This window comes from Phascolarctos cinereus, unplaced genomic scaffold (assembly GCF_003287225.1).
Source record: "Phascolarctos cinereus isolate Bilbo 61053 unplaced genomic scaffold, phaCin_HiC Scaffold_7;HRSCAF=346, whole genome shotgun sequence".
Lineage (NCBI taxonomy): Eukaryota > Metazoa > Chordata > Mammalia > Diprotodontia > Phascolarctidae > Phascolarctos > Phascolarctos cinereus.
Window position 1 is genome coordinate 77,628,826 of NW_027556180.1, and position 22,111 is coordinate 77,650,936.

The 22,111-nt window shown below is 36.7% G+C and overlaps 1 protein-coding gene across 14 annotated transcripts in view; it reads right to left on the minus strand.

The window, feature by feature from the left end:
- Positions 1-22,111, minus strand: part of MAP2 (microtubule associated protein 2) — a 372,733-nt gene that overhangs the window by 272,517 nt on the left and 78,105 nt on the right. For all 14 annotated transcript variants that reach the window (XM_021008691.2, XM_078147423.1, XM_078147429.1 and 11 more), the window contains exon 2: positions 9,092-9,141. The gene's annotated coding sequence lies outside the window, so the exon portion shown is untranslated. The remainder of the gene's footprint in view (positions 1-9,091; positions 9,142-22,111) is intronic.

Sequence of the window (22,111 nt, forward strand, 5' to 3'; positions counted from 1 at the left end):
CTCCACTGAAATCTGAGATTCATTGCTCCATGCTGATTTGTGAAAGTTGAAGAACCAGAAAGAATTCTCACTTTTAATCTCTCAAAATTCTCACCTTATGCTAAGCTGATTGTAAAAGGCATAAAAAAGCTTTTTAATTAATAGGCTTCTTTCCATTTAAGAGGAAAATGAAGACATTATACTTTTAAGTCACCAATACTCTACAGCTAAATATGTCAGACTTGAATTGAAAACTCTGTTCCTTAAGTCATACAAGGGGTTTTAAAGAGATCAGCTGCTGAACTATTATTGGGAATGGCATTCCATCTTTCAGTTGAACTACAAAAAAGAATCAACATTAGTTACTCAGTGAATTAATTCATCAGAGTTGGTTCTATGAGTGAGCATGGAAGCGGCTGCCTAAGCTGTTGCCTCCTGGAGTTATTTGATAGTACCAAGACTGAGTGTAAAGGAAAATCATCAGCTGAGCACATTTGCTTTGTTGGTTTGGACTCAGTTCTTGAACTCCAACCCTATGCTTATGAAATTTCCAGTGGGCTGTGTTTACCTATTTGCTCTGTATTTCCTCAGTGCCTCTACTTGCTCAGAAAGTTAGCAGATCTGTGTGAGAAAGTAAATTTGCAATTCTAAAAACATCCCCTCCTGGGACTTTTTATTAGGTCACATGAGGAAAGGAAGTATTTAGAGCAAGAAGCAATTAGAGAGACAAGAGCCTGATTTTTCCTCCCAGTCTGGTCTGTCTCATTGCAGAAATGTCAGAAGCAAATTTCAAGATTAAAACAATAAAAAAAAAAGAAACAGAAGAAAAAAAATTCCTTCTTTTACAAGGATGAACAAAAAGTATTTCCCTTCAGATTCTAGAAAACTGCACTGACGAATGTAAGTGCTTCCAGCACTAACTGGTCTTTCCAGTCTGATATGTGAGTATAGCTGTCCTTGAAGCTACTTGACTGAAGTGGTAAACAGATAAACCAGGATTCTAAAAATCCCCACAGGATCATGACAAGATTGTCAGCAAAGTTCCACAGAAGCTTTTTTTTTTTGGTCTTGTTTTGCTCTGTACTGTATTTACTTTGACAAACTGGAATGGGGCAAACATTTTCAAATACAAATGGAACCTGTGCAACATGTAAAACAAAGGGATTATTTTAAAATAATCTTTTCTGTGAACCTAGTCTTCTAAATTCCTCAAATTAAACAGATAATGACTATGACTAAATGTAGTCTTCCATACTTGTCAGAGACCCAGAGAGGTTAGTTGAGTGACTTGTCCATTTTAAGCCAGGTAGGAAATTTCATAAGCAGGATTTGAACCCACTTTTTCCTAACTAGGAAACCCAGCACTGTGCCTACTATACCACATACTCTCTCTAATGCCAAATTACTATTTTGAGAATTTTGGGGCTATAGTTTTATTCTTTCTCTACCCATTCTCTCCCTACTCTCTCATGAAGAAGCCAGGGGAAATTCAATATGCAGGTGATGATGACAATGCTATTAATTCATTCAACACATATTTATTATATGTATATATATGTTACATATAATATGTGTATATGTGTTTGCATATGTATATATGTCTATATATTTGTATGTGTGTGTGCATATATATATATATATATGGAGGTAGGGAGAGAGAGAGAAAGCCACCTACTGAATGGCATGTAGACTCTGAGGTATAAAAGAAGCAAGATGGATCTTATCTTCCACTAGGGAAGAAAGGGCATGCACAAAAAGCTACAATACAATGTGACCCATGATAAGTGTTGTAAGAGAGACAGAGACAACATTCTTTGGAATGCAGAGGAGGTGCACATCAATTTGTTCCACAAAGCCATCCCTCCTCTCTTGGGTCCCTGTAGCTGAAGAAAACTCTGGGGTCTCAAAGGTTATGCCAGAATAGTGCAAATTCTGCCCAGTCCTCCAAAGCTGGGAAGACTTTCTTTAGGGCACCCATGAAAGACTGATTTTGCCAGTTGAGGACCAACTCATACGCATGACTTAAAACTAGTAGGCTGCCCACTAGGTCATGAATTCTTGGGCCACAGGACCCTGTGAAAAAGTTACTGTGAAGATAGCAAAAGCTGACCTGTAGCCAGATTGGAGTAGAGATGATGCTGCTAGTCATAACTGCAAGGGCGTAAAAACCTACACCTCCACTCATTCTCAAAGTAATAATTTGGTGAGAGAGGCAATGTGGTATAGTGAGTTCAGTGCTAGATTTAAATTTAGGAATATTTGGTTTCAGGTCCTACTTCTGAAATTTACTAGCTGTGTGACCACAAGCAAGTCACTCAACTTCTCTGATACGCAAGTTTCTAAAACTGTATTTAGTTACAGTCAGAAGTAAGCACAAGTTTGATCCAGTGAATTTGGATAATTTAGAAAACTGGGTAGTTGTTGTTTCTGAGCTTGATAAGATCAATTGAAAAAGAAAACTATTGACAAAGTATTGGCAAAGTATTCTACCTCAAACATTACAATTTTAAGATATTTTACGTCTCTTTGTGATCAGTGGTAGAAACTTTCAATTATATCACAATGTTGAGTCTTGTAGGTAGTCTGCCACCTGCTATTTTCACATACATTTCTTCCTAAAAGCCATTTCTAGTAATTGAACTGCTACTATCGTTCTGCAAAGAGGAAAACCGCAGGCTGGTGACTTATGAATTATATGATAGAAAGCTTGTTTAATGCTTTCATCTCCATCTCTCTCTTTCTCTCTTTCTCTCACACTGTGTATGTGTATTTACTTATTTAGGCTTGTTTACTTGTTTACTTTTTCTGACAACTTACAGCCTCAGTATCTCTGTTCTAAATCTATTGATTTATAATACTCCTTGTTTTGCCTTGATAAATACACTAATGAACACTGTCCGTTTTCAGGCAGGCAAAGAACAAGATAGGTAATGAGGAAAGATATTTTAAAATGAGCTAGATACATTTATATTTAAAATTCATAAACTTCAATCTTTGCAAAACAAAGAACACTATTGAAATTGGGACTAGATAGGGAGTAGGTAATGAAGTGCGGGATCTTTGGTTAGGAAAGATAGCATAAAGCTAAACAAGATGGAAATAAGAGACAGAAGCCTGGAGATAGGTGAAATTAGAGCTTTGGATATTTGAGTGTTAATAGGAAAGGAATTTCTTTAGGCCAAGGGTTCTTAACCTTCTGGGGGTCATGGGCTTTTTTGGAAATCTGGGTCAAAATATAGATTCCCTTCTCAAAATGTTTTTAAATACATAAAAACACATAGGAAATAAATTTTAATGAAATAAAGATTCATTATTTTTTCCATTCAAGTTCATAGATTCCTAGAAATTTATTAACATCCTTTATGGGATCTGTAAACCTCAGTTTAGGAACTCATTCATTTTTATTTGTTTGTTTGTTTGTTTTTAATTTAAGGGGCTTAAATGTCTGGGTAATCAAAAACAACTATTCCAATCCACACTATTATATATGTATTCAAGGGTTTTTTTTAAACATTTAATTCTTTTCTTTTCTCAATTACATATAAACAAAACTGTTTAACTTTTTTTTAAATTTTGATTTCCAAATTCTCTCCTTCCTTTCCTCTCTCCTCCCCCCCTCCTTGAGAAGGCAAGCAATTTGAAACATGTGCAGTCATGCAAAACATTTCCATATTAGCGCTTTTGCAAAAGAAAATGCAGACCAGAAAAAAAAGAATAATAATAAAGAAAGTTTAAAAAGTATGATTCAATCTGTATTCAGACTCCATCAGCTTTTTCTCTGGGGGTGGATAGCTTTTTTCATCATAAACCCTTCAGAATTGTCTTGGATCACTGTATTGCTGAGAATAGCTAAGTCATTCACAATTGATCATCATATGTATCCAGTTTTTATGAAACAACTGTGAAGGTTATGACTAATCCCTTCACTTAACCCACTGGGGGGCCAAGGATTTTTAACACAGAGCATTTTTCTGGAATTCTCTAGTCCTTTGTGAAAACCAGGTACCTAGATTTGGTTCAATTGATTCAAACACATGTTTTCCAAAAAAGGTATTCAAATATCTGAGTCAAGCTTACCAAGTTTTTAGAAGTTGCCCTTTCCTTCATTTACCTTAATTTCTTAACTTAAATTCAAAGTTAATACTGATTAATCATTAATTTACACATTTCTAACCAAAACTTGTTTCTAAGAGTTAACACTGATCATAGAGAGCAATTGATCAAATTTTTCAATGAGTGTTTTGTATAAAAGGAAATACTTCTTCTGAAAAATATGGATACTATTGAGATAAAGAAACTGGGAACATTCTGACTACAAATCATACTCTGGGCTTAGCCTCTGGTTGTTTCTGATAAGTTAATGGAAAACACTGCTGCTTCTAACTGGCCTTCTAAAATATGATTTAGATAACTGATTATCTCATTTAATTAAGCGGCCATTTCATTCCCATCTGTGTGCCCAAAAGAAAACGTTTCTTGTGCAGGAACCGCCTGTCCATATTTGGGCAGATGGTTATGTTTTAGGGATACCGTGTCTAAAACTCAGGTTTCATCATGTTCCTCTCTCTGCAGTGCCTTTGACATTTTTAAAATTGATATATCTTCCAAAATGATATCATATCCTAGGAAAACGTATGCTGTTGTTGCAGTCTTAGTAAATCTATATAGCCCCAGATTTCTGAGACAGCGGTTTACTGAGATTTTGGAAGACCTCTCTATAATCACAGAAATTTGGGGATGATTACTGTGGTGATATAATAGAGGATCCTTAGATTAGGTCAGGGGTGGGGAACCCGTGGCCTGGAAGCCACATGTGACCTTCTAAGTCCTCAGGTGCAGCCCTTTGAATCCAAACTTTACAGAACAAATCCTTTTATTGGATTTAGTTAAAGGGTTGCACTAGCTTCAAGGCCCCAGGTTACCTACCCTGGGCCAGGCTGTTCACAGGCATTGAGAAAAGTTCATAGTACCTTCCTCAAAAAATTTGAGATGCCAGGGAGAGTAGACAGAGAGGTAAATAAATGGGAAATGTGGGCAAGTGAGTACATAGATTGTAGAGCTAGTGGAGAGAAGACAGTCCCAAGACAGGAGAATGGCTAAAACTAAAACCTGGCTGAACTGGAAGCTGTGAAAATAGACCAGTAAAGTCCCTTCAATAGCAATGTTTTTTTTTTTTAGGCTTTTCTGGAGTTTACATCTCAGTCTCTTTGGATGTCCCTTTCAGACTGATCTGGAGTCTTGTGTAAGGAGAAAGAGGTATATAATCTCTATCACAGCTTTCTCTCTACTTTATTTGAACGTGTTTTTCTATTGCTTAAGACTACTAATATATTACATGGCCATTCACAATTTCATCTAAACCTATCAATCAGCCTATGGTTCAAAATAAAGATAGGAAAACTTCCATCACAAGTGAGATGTCGCTGATTTTTCCTATATGGCAGGGACCAAGCAAATTTGGTAATTTCTGAGAATATTCCAGAATATTCCAGAGTCCACAAGACTCTAGAAAGAGAAACAATAAGCAGATGAGCCAGTAATGGAAAGGAATGGGGGTTGGTCACATGCCCCTGCCTATACCTGGAAAGCACTGCCTCATATTACCACACTCCATATAGCTATACATGTTCGAGATCATATATACAGGTTTGAGAAAGAGAGTGTGACAAAGTTGGCCAGAGTTAGGAAAAGGATGAGATAAAGGAATATCATGTATTCTTATTGTTATAGTCCATTATCCCAGCGGATCTGTGATGTCACTGATATGTGTACTACCTTCAGTGCTGCAGAATGCATCAAACTCAATGAATGGCCAATCATTCTATGCAACTCTTGTCCATGTTTCCCTAAAAATCCAAAATAGAGGGTTCTCCAAATGGCATGAGGGTTTTCTTCTGGTTCTCTGGACATTGAGTGAATATGAAAGGAACATGTGAGCTGTCTATCAGTTACTCTTCATTCTTATCATATGATTAAGTCCACCTTTTTGTTTCCAATCCTACATTTTTCTGAGAACATGTCTAGATTGAGAGAATTCATTTTCTCCAGTTGTATGACCACTCAATCATTGGACAAGGATCTCACATTTAAAATACCTATGGCTAATCAATTAATCACCTGCTGTCTGTGTGCCAGGTGCTGCACTACTTGTTAATGATATAAATAAAAAATAAAAACAGTACCTGCTCTCATGAAGAACTGTATATAAGGAAAGAACAGCTAAGTTAATGTTTATAGATCATATAAAGTAATGTCATTCTGAAGACCCATTACCCCTAAACTCCACCATTATGTTACTATCAGTGCACAATTAGAAAGAGGGACCACTAGATTAAGGACTATTTTGTATATTGCTTTTATTTCATGGAATATCAAAGCCAAATAGTTCATCAGTGGGGGGCCAGCTATGGGTGATAAACCTCCCCATACTCTGTTAGGATGGTTCTCAGAAAGCACAGTCCATTGCTGAGCCTATACTGTTGATATTGTGATTTTCATAACATGTAAACCTTCATTCTTTTATTTTCATTCATGTTTTCAAAATGTCCCCTTTGGTTCTTTCTCCATGGGAAGTGGTCAGCCAGGAGGAGCTAAGCGGCCACGTTAATAATAGCAGCTACTAAATTAATGTTCCAACAAGAAAGGGCCCCTGTGGTGACTGCCTTCCACTCTGAAAGAAAAGCTCAATGGATTGCCCTTAGAAAAACGTGTCTTAAATGTGGCCGTACTGTATATTGTCTGCTCAAACACGAGATTCAAACTTCTGAGCTTTGTCAACATCTTTAAGGTTTTCATTCCATTTATACCACACAATTTTGATTTCCTGATTCACAGGACAAAAGGCAAAAGAAGAAACCTTGAAAGACTTTTTGTCCATAAGGATAGTTTACATAATACGTACAGATGAGTAAACATAAAGAAAACTTGGTTATGGTTCTTCAAGAATTTTACCCCTGGGCTCTGCTTGCATCTGGCAAAAGATCAATCTGCATGAAAGGGCAGCTTGGTATAATAGAAGGAACCCTGGTTTAAGGAGTCTGGTGACTGAGTTATAGCCATGGATCTGATACTATTTCACTGTGTGACCTTAAGCAAGCCACTGTTTACCTCTTTGTCATATATGGGTTGCCTCATCACATGGATCAATCAATAATCACTCTTTAAGCACTCGGCACTAAGCAAGATACCATAGATAACAAAAATGAAAATGAAATAGTCCCTGCCCTCAAGATGTTTATATTCTAGCAGGGCATTTGATTCTTCCAATCATACCTATTTTCCAGGCAAGAAACTTAGAGTTTAAGTGACTTGTTCAAGGTCATATACATGGCTAGTAAGTTAAGGAGCATGGACTCAAACCCTGGCCTTCTGAGTCCAACTCTGGGGTTTTAGTATGAATGAATGGTAATGTGTTTATTAATGACAATAATAATTGACATTTAAATAAATGCTTTAAGGTTTGTAAATACTTGGCATTTGATACACCTCATGTGACCTTCACAACAACCCAGTAAGGCAAGTACCATAGGCATTATTATCCTTGTATTATAGATGATAAAACTGAGGGTCAGAGGGGTTAAGTGATGACTTGCCTATGGTCATACTGCTAATATGTGTTAATTGCTCAAATTTAAACCAAGGACCCTCCTGACTCTAAAAGACCAAACCTCTTTCCACTACACCGTATATCTCTAAAGTATTAAAGGCATTCGTCTGCCTTTAGCTGATGGGAATGCAATTTATTTGGAGGTAAAGTTTATCTGAATGCGTCTTCAGCAGAAAGAAGAAAGTGACAAACAGCTTAAAGACTATTCATACAGATGTCTTCTATATTGTTCCAGCTCATTGAGCTCAGATACTTTGGTTAGAGCACCAATCAAAAAACCCTACATTTAGGAGACATTTGAAAAACATGTAATCCAAATAGAAAGCTCTCCTAATGAATGTGTAACTACCACTGACAAGCTGTTTTCCAATCCTAGTCTTTCTTATCAGAAAATAGGTTTTGCATATCTTCTAACCTTAAGCTACAAGGTGAGACCAAATGACTCCTGCAGATTCAGGGAATGTTACTTTTGGGGATTATTTGTTGGTTTGTTAGAATGCATTTTCTTGAGATTGTCACCTGGCATTATAGTTACTCTTCCAGCTCAGGTGGCTATTTATGGCAGAATTTTGGTGGTGAGAATTCTGGTTCATTTACTTTGCTAAATGTGAAACTTCTGGGAAAAAGGATGCTAAGGGAAAAGCATGATCAGGCAAATTTTTTGTTCTTATTTTCAGAACTGGGAGAATGGAGCAAGTTCAAGCCAGCTCAAATACCAGTTTCTGCAGGAAGTCATTTCTAATACATCTGAATTCTATGTCTTTTCCTTACTGCTTATTTCCAATTTATCATATATATATACATATATATATGTATATATACGTATATATATATACATATATATGTGTATATATATATTATATATACACACACACATACATACATATGTACATATACATATATACATATATAAATATAAATATATATATAGCTTGTTTGTACATAATTGTTTGCATGTTGTCTCCTCTTTTAGACAGCTGAGACTATCTTTTATCTTGTTTTGTATTCCCAGTGCTTAGCACATTGCCTGGTACATAATAGGTACTTAATAAATGTTTATTGACTGACTGACTACAACTTCTATACATAAGAAAGAGAAATAACCATGTAAGATACTTGGTAATTTCCAAAAGGTGATGTTTTCTCTTTCGGTAAGCAATCTTTCAATTTCTTTCTTCTGGAATGGTAGGTATACATCTTTATCTTCACAGAAAACAGAAGATATTCCAATATATGTCACCACCAAAACTGATCTTTTTATAACTATAATATATAATCATTAATATAGTATGTAAAATAAAAATATTTACTGTATGAGGATTTATGAGCTATGAAAATAAGCATCTGTACACCTTTAATGTATAAATCTATCTGCCTGTCATTCCTAAGCCCAGCTTTCTATCACTTATGAAAAGAAGCCTCCAATATTTAGAATTTCTACTGACTAATTACGTGATTTGTGTTATTTTCTATTTAATTATGGATTAAACTAGAAAGATTACTCACCTCTGTTTCAGCTGGCAATCACAGGGGACCTCGGATCAGATTAATGAAATCTAAAAGAAAACATAAAAAACCCTGTTAATTCAATTAGTTGAAGGAAAAGTATTCAGAACTTATATGCAATTTTTAACACAGGTAAATAATAAGGAATAGCTGGACAATTTCTGAAATAGGATTACTATACCATATCACCAACTTCTCCTTTTGTTAAAGTACCTCTGATGAGGGTACAACCAACATTCTAATACTTCCAGGTTACCAACCTCAGAGGTATGTTCAATTTTGCACTTTCTATCACTTCCCCCATCTAGCCAATGGCCAAGTAGTACCTCTACTTCTACCTCCCCAGCATCTCTTACATCCACCCCCTTCTCACCATTCCCCAGGCAACCACCCTAGGAAGTCAAGCCCTTATCACCTTACATCTGGACTAGTGCAACAGCTTCCTAGTTGGTTTTGCCTTATCTCTCCCCTCTCTAACCCATTCTCTACAGAATTATCAATGTTACCTTCCTATATCACAAGTCAGACCATATCACAACCCTGTTCAAGAATCTTTGTTGGTTCAATATTGGCTCTAGGACAAAATGCAAATTCAATTAGAAATTTCAAACACTTTTCAACTCAGTCGTAGCTATTTCATATAACTTCTCTTCACTCACTCTATGTTCTAGGATTTGCTATTCTCTGAACTCAGGATTACATTTCCCCTCCCTATGTCTTTGCATGATTATTCCTGATTTCTAGAATACACTCCCTTTTTTCAAGGCTTAAGTCAGGCAATGCCTCCTTTTTGAAGTCTTTCTTGATCCACCAAGAAGTTATTAGTACTCAACCTCCCCTCAAATTTTCTTGCACTCACAGCAATGTCAGTGTTCCATTTCCCCAGTGAAATGTAAGCTCATTGAGGGTAAGGATTTTGTCATTCTGTCTCTGTAGCCTTTGAAGATAGCTATAGCACAGTGGATAGAGCACTGGGCCTAGAGTAAGGAAGATCTGAGGTCAAATCCAGTCTCATTTGCTTACTAGCTTTGTCGCCCTGACTAGCGCAGGGCCTGGCATAAAATAGGCACTATATAAATGCTTATGACCTTCCACCTAGAAGGCATTTAAAAGATGCTCATTGAATGTTGAATGAAAGAGGGATAGCCTCATTACATCTGCTAGGAAATAACTAATTTAATTTTACAAAGTAAAAATGTTACAAAGAATGAAAAAGTGCTAAAAGATCCTGAAAATCAAGCCGCCCAATTATTAATTTACAGAAAGCTGAGTCCCTGGAGAGGTTAACTTGTTTGTTCAAGGTATCAGAATAAGTTAATGGCAAAAGAAGGACTAAAACCTAGGGTTCTTGAATCCCAAGCCAAAGCTCTTTCTAATATAGCATGTATTTATTCAGCAATTGTACAGCTATAGAACTTTCATGCTTATATTCTTTCCAGACTTCCTTTGGAAATCTAGAGTCTATGCCTAAAATTAGATTTGTTTGGATTTTTTCATATATATATACATATATGTATATATACACACATATATACACATATATATGTGTGTGTATATATATACACATATTCATATATACATATATGCATGTATGTATATATACACACATATATACATATATGCATGTATGTATATATTCACATATGTGTGTGTATGTGTATGTATATATATATATATATATATATATATATATGTAATGTTTTCTAGATGAAGTTAGTCCTAATACTTGCATTCTATGGTCTAATATGCCATCCAAAAGACGTGTTCTTAGGAATTCTGTATTTAGTGGATTAGCATTTCTCTTGAAAGAAGTTTTGACTTTAAATTAAAAATGGCAGATATTTGAATCTTTAATCTGTTCTGAGTACATTTATAGACAAGCTTCATGGTTTTTTCCCCACACTACCACTGACCTTGAGATGGTCAATGTTTAATTTGGATAAGCAAATCTGTTTTAATAAAACTAAAGTCAAATATTATCTTCCATCGTGAAAATCTAAGCAGCCTATTAATCGCCATTAGCATCTTGCAGCTTAAAATAGATCACTAAATTTTATTGAGGGACACTGTGAAGTGAAATGAGGCCCCCATTTATCTCTCCTTACACATGCACACACCTCCACACACACACACACACACACACACACACACACACATTATGGAAATTAGGCATTCTGTTTTGCTGGTTAGCAGATAAAGACAACATATAAGTATCATGGAGACCTTTAATTTTGTACAAGAAAAAACTTGTAATTACAAGGAGTCCCCAATTTAAAGAGATTGCATTGATCAGATTGATATTTCGAACTTGGAAGCTATTTGCCAACGTGAAAAAATAAGTCATAAAAATTATGCTTAAGTTCCAAGGCTAGCTCACAAATGCCTCTTCTACCAAGACATGGTTAAAATAATGTACACTTTCAATGAACAACAGAAGAAAGCAAAACATTCTGTGAGTCTACTGTTGTCAGTGGTTCTATATATCCAAATTCACTTTGAAGTTAATGATTTTCTTTTCCACGATACAGGTGTATCACAAATATAACTTTACATTTATCAGCTATGATTCATGCCCCTTTTGACTACACAGATAAAATGAAGAATGGGAAAAGAAAAGGGAAAAGAGATAGCAGAGAAAGAGGGGAGAAGAGACAGAAAACATGTTTTCCTGAAGCAATTTAGCATGAATTATAAGAAAGAGAGGATGAAAGATGGAGATTAAAGAAATATGTAGACATGTAGAAAGAAATTGGATGGAATTAAATTAGTGATGAGTAATGAAGGACAAAGGAAAAAGAAGGAGAGAGAGGAGAGAGAGAGAGAGAGAGAGAGAGAGAGAGAGAGAGAGAGAGAGAGAGAAGTCTACCTATGATGTACATATCTCTATCTATATATGTGTGTGTATATATACACATATACATTTACAATGGTCTTAATATCCTTCTTGTTGCTAAATAAGAATCATCCCCTACAAGGGGCTGGGGGAGAAATGAAGTGGAAAGGAAGAAATAATGGGTCACATAGCTTCTTGCATTAACCAGCAAATGATGGCTTATTCCAGAATAGCTTGTTTGCTATCCAGATCCAGCAATGTAAGTAAATTTATGGAGAGTGAACATAGACATGAGAGACAGGCAATGTGCAACCAGGTGACTGTACATTTAAGACTTGTACTATCTTTGCCTCTCCTCTCCTGGTGAACAAATTAATCAGGAAAGTATAGTAATATTCCCCCCAAACCCCTTCATGCTAGATGTAGTGGATTGTCATCTAGGATAATTTGAACAATAATACATAGCTACTCCCTGGAGATCCATTGGGGCCCAACTGGAGATGAGGGAGGCAGAATGTTCCCAATCCCTAGGTGAATTTTTGTAAAGCAAAAAAAAAAATTGGCAAGAATAGCATAAAGAGAAGCTCCACAAATTATATTTCTTTGTTTTGCTCTGTGTTATAAGCAGAAATGACTTGTAGAAGTTTTAGAATATTTCTTTCTGAAATGGTAATATGGCTACCCATAACAAAGAAAAATTTTCTCTGGCTGAATGGTATGGGGAATGAAGCAGGAACCATAAGAAGGCAACATTGGATGTCATTTGCTAGTAGTTTTAGCAGTAGTAAAAAAAGGGTGACAAGGACATCTGCAATAAATTACATAGGACAACATGAAGAGCTGTAACTGAGAGTGAGGCTAACTACAATGGTCTAAAGGAGGAGTCCTCTACTGAGCATCTGTGATAGTCAATCCAGGTTGGGAACCCTGCACAATCATGACTACATGGCAATGTGATGTAATGGATCAGACCATTGGGTATAAAGCCCCAAATCTCGAGTACAAGTCTTAACTATGCCACTTGTTACCTGTGTGACCTTAGGGAATTCAAGTATTTTATTTCAAACCTCTCATGGCATCCCCTCTCCTCCCCTCTCAGTTGAATACCTTTGTTTATATTTCAGTGAAAAGAAAATGATCCCCTATACTTCATCTCATATTTCTCTGTTATTCTCTGCTGTTTCCTCCTCCAATCCAGGCTATGATTATGAGGTGACTCCTCCCCTTGCCAAAGGCAATTCCTCTTCATTTACCCCTTTAATCCTATTTCCTTCCATGTTCTCCAAAAGATTGCCCCCACTATCACCTCTCTCATCTCTACTCTTCAATACCTTCCTATATTCTAGTTTCTTCCCAGCTGCTTACAAACACCACCAAGTCTTCGCCAGCTTTAAAAATTAGGAATCTTCATCCTTGCTAGTTATATCTCTCCTTCCTTTCTCAGCTAAATGCCTTGAGAAAACTACCTAAATTAATTGCCTTCACTTCTTCCTTTCTCTCTCTCTCTCTCTCTCTCTCTCCCCCTCCTATAAGCTATGTAATGTGTTCCCTCTAAAGTTGCCAATAATCTTTTAATTGCAAAATTTAATGGCCTTTTCTTAGTCCTTGACCACTTGTAGTATCTGACACTGCTGACTACAAGCTATTCCTGGATATTCTCTTCTCTTTTGAATTTCCCAGCACATAGCTTTCCCTTCAGTCTCTTTCTACCCATCTGACCATTGGTCCTTTCTTGCTGAATCAGTATCCATGTTGTACTCATTTACTGTGGGTTTACCTCAAGGCTCTATCCTGGGACCTCTTCTCTTTTTTATTTATTATCTTTACTTGGTAGTCTTATTAATGATCAAGGTTCAATTATCTCTTCTATATAGTTTCTTTCCATATCTATATCCAGCCCCTAGTCAGTGTCCTGACCTTCAGCCCTGAATCACCAATTGCCTTTAGGAGGATGGTTCAAATTGGATGTCATCTTAAAATGAACATGTTTGAAATAGATCTCATTGTCTTTACCCCCAAACCTATCCCTCTTCTGAATTTCTATCTTTCTGCCCAGGGCACCACTAGCCTTCCAGGCACCTAGGCTCCCAATTCCAGTGTCACTCTTTATGTCACCCTCATTATATACTGCTTGCCCCACATGGCCAACCAGCTGCCCAATTCTTGTGATATCTTTCTCTTCAACATCTTTTGCACACTTTCGCTCTTCCCCATTCACACAACTACAGCTCTAGTTCAAGCACTTGTTACCTCTCAACCAAGATCATTAAAAAATACTTTCGGAATTGAGCTCCTGGCCTTAAATCTTTCCTCACTCCAATACATCCTCCAAATAATTCCTTTTGTCATTTCCTAAAACATAGGTCTGATCATGTCATTCTATTCAATAAATCCAATGGCTTCCTATTGCCTCAAGCAAAAAAAATAGAAACTTCTCTGCTTGGCATTCAATGCTCTTTAAAACCTGTCTTCTCCTATATTGTCAGTCTTTTTACATATTACTCCTTTCCACATTCTCTATGGTTCAGCTATACTGGCCCATTTTCTGTTCCTCACATACAACACTGCATCTCTTGTCTTGAGAGCACTGACTGTTGTTCAGCCTGGAATATTCTCTCTCTTTACTTCTGCCTCTTGGAATCCTTGGCTTTCTTTAAGACTCAGCTGAGGGGCAGCTAGGTGGTACAGTTCATAGAGCTCTGGCCTTGGAGTCAGGACAATCTGAGTTCAAATCTGGCCTCAGACACTTGGCACTTACTAGCTGTGTGACCCTGGGCAAGTCACTTAACCCTGATTGCTTCAGAAAAAAAAAAGACTCAGCTGAGTCTTACATGCATGGTCTTTCCTTGTTCCCTAGATCCTTTTACCTCCCCTCTCAGGTTACATTGTATTTACTATACATGAATCTTGTGTGTACCTATTTGTGTTCATGCTGTCTGCCCCTCTATAACGTAAGACCCTAGATATTATTTTATTTATGAATAATTAACTTATAATTTATAAATCTGCATATGTCAGGGAGACAAGCTCATTTTTTCCTTTATTTTTAAGGGTATGTGATAAAGTTTGGAGATCACTGGTCTAGATGACCTCTAAGCTCCCTTTAAACTCCAAAACTGTGACTAAGACTCTTTATTGGTCTCTAGAGAAGGGCTTACTCACAGGAGGACTTTTTCCTTTCAGTGAGCTCAGTTTTGAGATTTATTTTGTTTTCTTCATTTTGGCAATAAAACTTTACTTCTTCAAATTTTGTAAAATGTCCTCACAAGAGAAGTTTATTCCAACACACTGGGAAGTGTGTCAGTGTTAAAAGCCAGAGAACTAAGAAATACTTTCCTCTCCCCCTAACCTCAAAACTAACCAGATCTTTTGTGCCACACAAAGCCCTCTGATTCAAGGATTCCATATACTGGCATAAATCTAGTGTTTGAATCTAAGAAAGCATCTGTTCTAGCTACAGGATAAACTAAACAGGTTTGCTATAAGAGGAATTATTGACAACATCAATCTAATGCACCTCATTTGAGAATAACATGACCAATAGCAATCCATCTCTTCTATACCTAATAATAATTCAAGTGACACAAAGTCAATTCACAATCTGAGGGTATTGAATATATCATTCATTTTAATTGCCTACAACAGTAGGACTTGAACCTCTTCACTACTTGGTAAGACTGCTTTGGCATAGTAATGAAAATAAGTATAATTCATTTTGTAAATGTTCTTTTATTTGTGTATGTGTGTGTGTGTGTGTGTTTTTTAGGCAATTGGGGTTAAGTGACTTGCCTAGGGTCACACAGCTAGTTAAGTGTCAAGTGTTTGGTCTGAGGCCAGATATGACTTCAGAGCTGGTGCTCTATCCACTGCACCACCTAGTGCCCCATTGTAAATGTTCTTTTAAATAGAAATCTTTCCCCCATAACACTATATGCATACTCATGCCCCTGCCCACAATCAAAAAGGAAGTTTTAAAGTATGTCAAAGTCTGGGTGCTATTAAGGGTGATGGTAACTTCCTTATAGAATTACATTATGGTTGGAAGAACAGTAGAAAGTCTGAGTGGCAAAGCAGATAGAAGACTGGGTTTGGTATTAGAAAGACAGGAGCTCCAATCCTGTCCCTCACAGTTACACAACTGTTTGACCATGGACAAGTCAAACTCTCAGCATCCCAGGAGACTCTAAGACTCAATTATAGTAGAGGTTTTTAAGATGGAGGAATTTTTTATTTAGAAGTTCCCTACACTAATGAATCACAGGTCAAGATCCACAAAATTAAATTAAAAAAAAAATTATTGACCTGTGATACTGAGCAAGTCACGTCTTCTGTCTACACCTTTGCCCCTTCTTACCCTGGAAGGTGACTACACCACTCTCTTATTATTGAGTTTCCCCTCCTAGCCCAAGCCAGCCATGCTCATTCCTCATTTGGCTCTGTCCCAACTCTCCAGACCCTTTCATCTTCTACCACACAGTTACTTTCTCTGCTCCCCAGCTTTTCAGTTCTCTTTTATGTTGACTTCCTCCCCACACATTAGAATGTAAGCTCTCAAAGGGTGGGGGCTGCCTTTTTTTCTGCTTGTCTTTGTATTCTTGGCACTTAGCAGAGTGTCTGGCACACAACAAACACTTAATAAATGCTTTCTACCTAGGCCTCCTAATCATTAAGAGACTTGTATTAGATGACCTCTAACGTCCCTTCCAACTCTAAAGCTATGATCCTGTGATCCATTAAAGTGCTATGTAAATAAACGTCAGCTATTCCTATTACCTCAAGCCCTCTGGCATAGCCAAAATAGCTTTTTATTTCATTTTTACATGTCACATAAACCATACACATTTTTTAAAATGCATTAAAAACTAAATTAAATCTAGCATGGACGTGAGCTCCATGACAACTAGCCAGTAAAGAAGAATGAATAGGGAGTGGTTAGAGATATGCTTCCACATTGCTTTATCAAATAAAAGGAAACCAGGCATGTTTCCATATTATAATGATAATAAGAAAGGTTCATCTTTGCCACTTCTTCCATTTATCAAAGGCATTTATTGGACATAAAATTCTAAGGGAAAAGAGATGGTCCCTTTCTGCTTTTGCAAGCTCAAAGGCTTATGGTAGTTGTATTATTTTTCTTCTATTTTAGAAGGCACTTCCAGATGCAGCAGCAGGAACAGCTGCTATGCAAATAGCACCGTCTGTTTTTTCTAGCCAACTTATTAATCAAAGAAAAGGTCCAGAAACATTGAAGATTTAGGCTGCCCTCAGGTTCTCTCTCCACAGTGAACATCTGTCATTTCAAATACTCAGGTCAAGACTTTTGTGCTCCCATCTTAACAATACCTTAAACATAAATCTAAATAGATTCCATTCAGTAGAAAGGCCTCCTGCCTGGGGGCAGCTTAACACAGCAGCATATCTAAATTGTCATCATTTGATCTCCTGTCATGTCTCTTGCTTTTCTTCCCACTACAGGGTAAAAAAAGAATCAGAAAGGCATGTGTTTAGTAAATCCCTGCAGATTTCCCCTGATTCTTTCATTCAGAAAAGGATTACATGTCTACATTTCATAAACCATCTTTTAGTAGGACAATTAAAATATGTAAACTCTTCCACTGTGCATAAGTTGTTATTAGTTTCTATACCTTACAGGAAAAAAACCATCAGGAGACCGAAAAAGGTTAAAGATATTTATTTTATTAAACTTCTGGGGGGAAAACCTAGGGGAAAAATATCTTTCACAATTTTAGTTTATTAAATGGGTTTTCTAGATTTGTTCTCCTCCCCTCAAAATTATAATTAAATTGTTCAATAATATTCAATTATCAGATTATAGATGTGTATAATATTAGTAGCCCAAATGATAGAGCATGAAGCACAAAGAATCCAATTTAAAATTTAAATCAACTAAAATTGCTTTTTTTCTTAGGTATGATCTCTAATTTGTTGGAGGTTTTTTTTTCTACTTGTATTAGAAGAATGGCTCTAAAAAACAAAACAAAACAAAAAAGGTGTTTCCTATATCTTCCTTAAAGAACATCAAGAGATTAGTCTGACCCTAAATAGTCTTTAAAGCCTTTTATAAGGCTTGAAAGTCTGCCCAGTACTCATCCCAATAGTTAAAGCACAGGGTTGGGGACAATCCAGGGAAGTCAGTTTATCTTTCTCAATGTAGCATTGGGCCCATCCCCTTGCACTTATTGTGCTGGATAGACCTAGCAAAGTGTTGTAATGATCCTCCTTAAGTGAGCTCTCTTAATGCTCTCCAGGGGTGAGTTGTAGAGCAAGGGGAATGAAGGTTGGGATTCCAGATCTGCAACGGGATTTTGGGTGTTACTTTACTCTTTGTGCCTCAGTTTCTTCATTTGTAATATGAGTTTTGACTAATTAGATTATTTCAAAGATCCTTGCCAACTTTAAATGTTATACTTTTAAACATGATTCAGACTTTTACAAGAACTTCAGAAACCTTTAAATTCATCTCAATGATGGGACCATGACAAAGCTATTGCAATGCAGTGAAAAGATGAATGGATTTGGAGTCAAAAGGCCTGGCTTTGTGTTCTGTTTGCACCCTATAGACAGCATGACCATTGGGCTTAATCACTCTTGACCTCAATTTCCTCATCTGAAAAATTAGATTTCATCTAGATGACCACAAATGTCTTTTCCACATTCAAAATCTACTACCCCATGATATCAGCTGCTGATAGACTATTATGAGTGCCCATTACAAGGAACCCATCTTCCTCAAAAATAAATCATCCTTTGGTTTTCTTCAGATTCTGTTACAATAATATCCTAGGGTCTAAGGGAGATGTCTTTGTGCAATGACACCAGTCAGGATCCCTAACTCATAAAGTTCATGATTTCTAATGATCCAGCTTAGCAGCTAAAACAATAGCTTAAATTAAAAATGCAGGATTGAAGAGTAAATGTTCATTATGAAGAAGTTACTATTTCACAAATATGCTGTCACAATCTAGAAAGAAAGCATTACCACCAAATGTAGTAACTGGGACTAAAAGTATTTATCCATTGATGATCTCTGAGTCTCATAAGGCGAATATAGTGCTCTAAGAGGAATAAAAAATCATCACAACCACTTAAAACCAATTTTGTTTTCATAGTACAATGCTCTACCAAAGGAATGAATTGCTATATATAACCTTGGAATCTTTTCTTTTCTTTTTTCCTTATCTCAGAAGAATTCATTGTCTAGGAGGGGCAACAGGACCAGTTATTTCAATGATATAGAGAACTTTGGATGAGGAAAATCTTGCCAATTCAGATTAATATTTTCTTTGCACCTTTAAGTCTGGGATTGGTGCCTGGGTCACTGAGAGGCTGTCACTTGCCTAGCATCAGATATGTAGAATACGTTAGAGAAAGGACCTGATCCCAAATCTTCCTTACTCTAGCCAGGTAGGGCTCCATCTGCTTTACCAACCTGCCCATCAATAACAAATATAGGACTACTATTTCTGTCTTTTATTTCTCTTTTTATGCTTCCATTGGTCTTTCCTCCTAATTCTGTAGACGTTTTAGGGAATCCTACTAACTAGTCACCTTCAAATTTATTCATTTAGAAATAGTAACTAATAGTAGATAGCAATCATAATCTTTAGGAACCTTAGCAGAAGCTATAGACTGTAGTACAGTACATGAAGGAAATAAATCTCTCCTGTGGTTTCTAATGATATTTCCTAATGATACTAGTAAAACTGCATTAAAACCTTCCAAGATCTTTCCAAAATGGCTTTATAGATTAGTCTTGCAGGACATTTCTAATATGAGAAGCTCTGTAATTGTGCTGCTAACAGTTGAACAATAGAATATGAACTACATTCAGTTTTGCTGAATGCATTTGCTAGAAGGAAATATACAACTTGGGGCAGACAAGTTAGTAAGTGAAGAAATGTTGTATGAGGTTAATACAGTAATAATAGTTAATAATAATAATAAATTAATAAAATTAGTTATTCAACAAACATCTATTAAGTGCTTACTATGTGCCAGGTTGCACTAGGTACTGTAGATGCAAAGGAAGGCAGAAGCACTGTCCCTACCTTCAAGGAGCTTATAAACTAATGGTGGAGAAAACCTAGAGCTATGTAGAGACAAGATATATTCAGAGTAGATTGAAGGCAGTCAAAAAGAGAGAGGCACAAAGTAGCTGGAGGGATTGGGGAAGGACTTTTGAAGGAGATGGGATTTGAGCTAGGTCTTGAAGGAAGTCAGGGAAGCTGAAGAGGCAGTGAGTGGTAAGTGGGGAGAACATTCCAGGTATGGAGAGAGCCAGTGCAAAGATATGGAGTTAGAGAGTGGAGTGTTGATTTGCTATTGAAATATGAATATCATAGAGTGTGCAGAGTGTAGTAATGTGTAAGATGGGAAAGATAGGAGTGGGGTTAGACTGTGAAGGGCTTTAAAGGAAAAACTTTATATTTGATCTTGAAGGATCTCAGGAGCTGCTAGACCTCTCTGAGTGGGAGTAGGGAGGAGGAGAAGACAGATGTGCTGACATGGTTAGATCTTAGACTCAGAAAATCACTTTGTTTGCTAAGTGGAAGATTACACTAGCCTCCTTGCTGTTCTTCACAGAAGATGCTCCATCTCCCAATTTGGGGCATTTTCATTTTTGGCTGTACCACATGTCTGGAATGCTCTGCCTCCTCATTTCTGCCTCTTGGTTTCTCTGGCTTCCTTCAAGTCCCAGCCAAATCCAACCTTCTATAGGAATCCTTTACCAATCCCTCAAAATGTTAGTGCCTTTCCTCTGTTGATTATTTCTACTTTATCATATATTTAGCTTTTCTGTACATATTTGTTTTCATGTTGTCTCTCCCATTAGACTGTGAACTCCTTGAGAGCAGAGACTACCTTCTGTCTTTATTTCTATTCCCTGTACTTAGCACAGTGCCTAACACATAGTAGGTGCTTATTAAATGTTTATGGATTGACTAATAGGTCACTGGATCTCATTGAATGGGGGATAGTCACAAGGTCAAGCCTTCAATTTAGGAAAACCACTTTGGCAGCTAGGTAGGAGATGGATTGGGAAGGGAAAAGACCTGAAGATGGGACACCAATTAGAAGACTGCTGAAATAGTCCAGCCAAGAGGTGATGGTCTCTTGGTTTATGCAGGGAACTCAAGCATATTTTCAAAATTCTGAAAAACTCTATTTTACTCAAGCTGTTTTACTTTCCATTTCAAAATTTAGATTAAAGAATTTCATATTGATAATAAATGATGAATTGATCCCTATGCTAAGCATATTTCATCAACATAGTCACTGATATTTGGATTTCAAGCCCAGAGAAATACATAGAAACTTTCAAAAATAAATATAATTTTAAAATTAAGATTTACTAGAACTTTATTTACATTGAAGGTACCTTGCTGCTATTGACAGTTAAGAGTTTTATCCATTTCATATCAGTAACAGGTAGTGCTGATTTTCCTATATTGCATCAGAGAGTAATACCACAACCAACATTTTCCCATATTCAATCAAACATTCTCCCTCTATCACTCCTTAGTGTGGTACTTCAAGAATCTACCATTTGTTAGTGTGGTTACTCCTTCCACAACCTTTCTGTTCTTTAGTAGACTGCTTTTAAGCTTAGGACTTTGTGTGACTAAAAAAGAAAAACAATGTCATTACCCAAGACTCTGATGATTATTAGCCTTTCCACACTTAGCTAAATTGGTCTTCTGACACTAGACACATAGGCCACTGCTTAGCTCATGGACAAAACTTTTGCAGCTTGGTAAAAATTTGGTAGAGTTTGTGCTCTCTCTGCAAGGACTTCCAGAATTCAGGATCACCTCCAGGCTACTGAATAGGAATTTAGCCAAGTCAGTAATTCAACCATCCATCAGTTCAACAGCGTAGGTATTCCCTCTACTCATATAGATCACAACCTTTCTAGTCCTACAGTCAGGGATAATGTTATCTCAGAAAGATTTGGCATTCAAAGGCATGTGTAGCTGTAGTAAATCTTCATATAATTAAGTGTGAATGTTTCCTGAAACCTCCAATTTCCTTCATTTCTACCAGCTCATTGGTCATGCCCTAACAAGAAGAAAAGCTAGGCATTACAGACATTTCCGGGACATGGTATAACTCTGAGTCGCTCTTCCCTATGGATCCAGATAAATTTGTATCTCCTGTGATTCTAT